General features: G+C 37.1%; 1 pseudogene; it reads left to right on the top strand.

The window, feature by feature from the left end:
• The first annotated feature begins 3,874 nt into the window (after positions 1-3,874).
• LOC123232845 lies at positions 3,875-4,002 on the top strand (annotated as a pseudogene).
• The last annotated feature ends 305 nt before the right edge of the window (positions 4,003-4,307 follow it).

Here is a 4,307-nt window from a genome sequence, read left to right as displayed (position 1 = left end):
TTATTAATATTTGCAATGAATGATTGTTTAGAGTGGTGATGGTAAACCTATGACATGTGTCAGCATTGACATGCATAGCCATTTTTGATGACACATGGCTGCATGCCGAGGATGAAACATTTGCTGTAGTGTAGTGTAGACACTCTGGGCACTATAGATGACAATTCTATCTATATTAATTTACCTATTATTGGTTTATTAAATACAGTTATATATTATAATTATACATTTTTGTCATTTAAACTATAAATATTGCAAAATTATGGTTTTTTTCTCAAAGTGACACACCACCCGAGTTATGCTCAGTTTTTTGGCAAATTTTGACACACCAAGCTCAAAAGGTTGCCCATTACTGGTTTAGAGTCTACATTTCCGTTCATATCCCCATCTAACTATGTGATCAAGGAAATGTTTTTCTCTAGGACCTTTTTTTAAAAGAGAAATTAAATATTTTAATAAAAATGATTTTCTGTTACTTAGCTAAAAGATGACAACACTATATTTCCAGTTTTATTATTCATTATTTCCCTTTGCACTCCCTCATATCCAATCAAAGTGGCTTTCTTTACACTCTTTTCTTTAACTCTTCTTTAGGAAAGAAGTTGCTTTAATTGAATCTTTCTGATTAGGACCATCATGAGACCAGAAACCCAGAAACAGCTTTACTGGCCTGATCATGAGAAAGTACTTTAAAAGACCTTAAGGACACAGAAGGTTTGGGTCACTGATGAAAAGGTCCTATGGTAATATATGGATGAATTCCCTCAAGGCTACTTGATCAAAGCCACTTATAAGAGCCTCCATGCCCCCAAGACCTCTATGTTTGCAGCTGATGTACCCATATGTACTAGAAACAGGAAACTAATATTTTAGGGTTAGACATTTATAACTGAGGATTTGTTTCCAAAGAATCACATATCCTCTCAGTTCCAAATCTCTACCCTTATCCTCTTGTCTATTTCTGGAACCATAGATCAAATAAATAGTGGAATTAAAAAGCTTTAGTAACTTGAGGATCTGGGAAGGAGGAGATGTTGAGGGGCCCTGGGATGGGGCAGGTGCTTAGTTTTATAAGTCTAAAATGTCATTCCTGACAGCCATAAGGTGCGACATTTTCTAACTTGGAATTTGCATGGCCCCTGTAGTTCTTTGGGCCTCTTGGAATCTGGCCCAGAATCTGATGAAAATGTGCTCATATTCCTTTACCCCACGCCATCATTCTCAGGAAAATGGTTTAGGGCTTTAACTACAAGGAGCTAAGAGCTCAGATTTCTGTATCACCCCAAAATCTAAAACAGTCTTCACAATAGAGTTCACCATTATCTCACCAGGAGCTCAGAGGAAGAAATTTTCAGATTGACACCAATCAACTATATTCCTCTGGTTGACATCTGGAGCCCTTCAGAGTTTAGCCCTAATTTACCTTTGTGAGCTGATTACACATTACTCTCCATATACTCTCCGTTCCAGTCACACTGGCTTATTCACTGTTCTTTGTTTAAGAGTTTCACCTTCTATCTCTCTTCTATCAGATCATTGCCCCATGTCATGAATGCATGCCAGCTGTACCTTTCCTTTTCAAATTACAGAATCATAGAATTCTAGAGTGGGAAATTACTTCAGCCGCCATCTTGAGCCAATCCATATTTGAAAAGAGATCCCCCTGTTGGTGGTGGAATACTACTGTGCTGAAAGGAATAATAAACTGGAGGAATTCCATGTGAACTGGAACAACCTCCAGGAACTGATGCAGAGTGAAAGGAGCCAAACCAGAGGATTGTACACAGAGACTGATACGCTGTGGTAAAATCAAATGTAATGGACTCCTGTACTAGCAGCAATGCAATGACCCAGGACAATTCTGAGGGATTTATGGGAAATAACAATATCCACATCCAGAGAAAGAACTGTAGGAGTAAAAACACAGAAGAAAAACAACTGCTTGATCACATGGGTTGATGAGGACATGATTGGGAATGTAGACTCTAAGCCAGTGATTCCCAAAGTGTTGCTACCACCCCCTGGTAGGTGCTGCAGCGATCCAAGAGGGCACTGATGGCCACAGGTGCAATTTATCTTTCCTATTAATTGCTATTAAAATTTTTAAAAATAATTTCCAGGGGGCTAAGTAATATTTTTTCTGGAAAGGGGGCGGTAGGCCAAAAAAGTTTGGGAACCACTGCTCTACGTGATCACCCTAATGCAATTATTAATAACATAGAAATAGGTCTTGATCTATTTACACATGTAAAATCCAGTGGAATTGCTCATTGGCTATGGGAGGGGAGAGAAAGAACATGAATCATGTAGCCATGGAAAAATATTCTAAATTAATTAATTAAATAAAAGATTGCAGATTAAAAAAAAAAGAAGAGAGATCTCCACTAAAACCTCTGCTTAAAAGGTAGATAGATGACAAAGTGCATAGAGAACTGGGTCTGGAGTCAGGAAGACCTGAGCTCAAACAATTACTAGCTGAGAGAATTTGGGCAATTTGCTTGTCTTCAGTCTGTCTCAGTTTCCTCAGCTGTAAAATGTAGATAAGAATAGCACCTATTATTGTGAAGACCAATAAAAGAAAATTTGTAAAGCACTCAACTCAGTGCATGGCACATAGTACCATATAGAAATGTGAGTTATTATTATCAACATAATTATTATTAGTTTAAATACCATTAGAGAGGGAGAAATCAATCTCAGTAGAGGTAGCTCATACCACTTAGCAAATTCCATTCCTTGGTAACTCACTAAATGACTTAGATTTTTGAAAGATGTGTATAGAAAGTGGAGGTCAGAGTCCCTCTCAGTGCTGGGGATAATTTTAGGGAAAACTCTTCAGTTTGCAAGACCACATCATTCCTGGAACTCATTATTACCCTCTGCTCTTTGGGGCCCCTTTTATTGGATTGTGGAAGAGAGAGCTCCTCCTAGAATCTCCATGGAAGGAGGATCCTCTGGCTGGCCATCTCTTTATTGCCTACCTGGATGCTCTCCTTTGGCTTTTTCCTATCATGCTTTTCATGCTGAGTACCTTCCCTTTCCTCCCAACATCCCTTCTTAATTATGGCAGCCCTTCAAATATTTAAGATAGGTATCACGTTTGCCCAGAACCTTCTCTTCAAAAGGCTAGAAAAGTCCCAGTTTTTCAACAGATATTCACCTTCAGAACATTCTTCTGCTAAATTCTTACTAAAATGTGGTTCCTGGAGCCATATACAATGATCCAGGTATGGCACAACCAGATTAGAATTCAGGGGAAATAAAGCCCCCTTGTTTCTGGAAGCTTTTGCTGTTCATTTCCTTCTCCAATTTATTTTGCAGATAAGGAAATTGAGGGAAACAGGATTAAATGACTTGCCCAGGGTCATATAGGTAGTAAATATCTGAGGCGATTTGAACCCAGGAAGATGAGTCTTCCTGAATCCATACCCAGTGCTCTAGCCATTGCAGCACCTAGTTATATTTTTCTTAATGTATCCCAAGATTGAATTGATTTACCACACTACCCAGTAGACTCTTATTGAATTTTCAGTCTATTAAAAAAATTCCTGATCTTTTTCTAACTGCATGACTCCCCTATTTTATACTTCTAAAGTTGATTTTTAAGAAGATAAATGAATAATGACATATGTATTATGAGAATAAGATTATGATATGTTGATGTGATAATATCAATTTATTTTCCTAGATTCAACCCAGGATTAGACCTAGGCCATCATGACCCTTTTGGCTCCTTTCATTATGTCATCTGTAAATGTGATGAGCATTTGGCAGTGGAGTCAAACTGAAATAGAAATGGAGACTACTAAATTGTATATAAGGATTGCTACAGGCTATTGACTTAGAAAAGCACATTTTAAAATTTATTTATTTAATCGCTTCTCGGCCTTTTGGCTAAGATCATGTGTAAAATTTATTTATTTATTTATTTAGAATATTTTTCCATGGTTCCATGATTCATGTTTTCCCTCCCCTCTCTCTGAGCTGACAAGCAATTCCACTGGGTTTTACATGTACCACTGTAGAAAAACACATATTAATATTATCTCTGTTCTATTGTATTTTTAAAGAATATTTCCAAATTACATATTAATCTGATTTGGAATAAACTCTGGAGTGTTGAGAGATGCTGAAAGTAAAAATATTAAAGATCATAGATCTATGTATATATCCCTGGGGATCTCCCTCTTGTCAAACTGATATTGAACTATGAATGATATCTTCTTGAGTCTATTGAGTTCTAAATCTAACAGTGTTATTGTCTAGTCCTCATTTCTCCATCTTTCTCAAAAGAATAGCATGAAAAT

The sequence above is a fragment of the Gracilinanus agilis genome, chromosome 1, assembly GCF_016433145.1.
Source record: "Gracilinanus agilis isolate LMUSP501 chromosome 1, AgileGrace, whole genome shotgun sequence".
Lineage (NCBI taxonomy): Eukaryota > Metazoa > Chordata > Mammalia > Didelphimorphia > Didelphidae > Gracilinanus > Gracilinanus agilis.
This window is presented reverse-complemented; position numbering and strand designations above follow the sequence as displayed.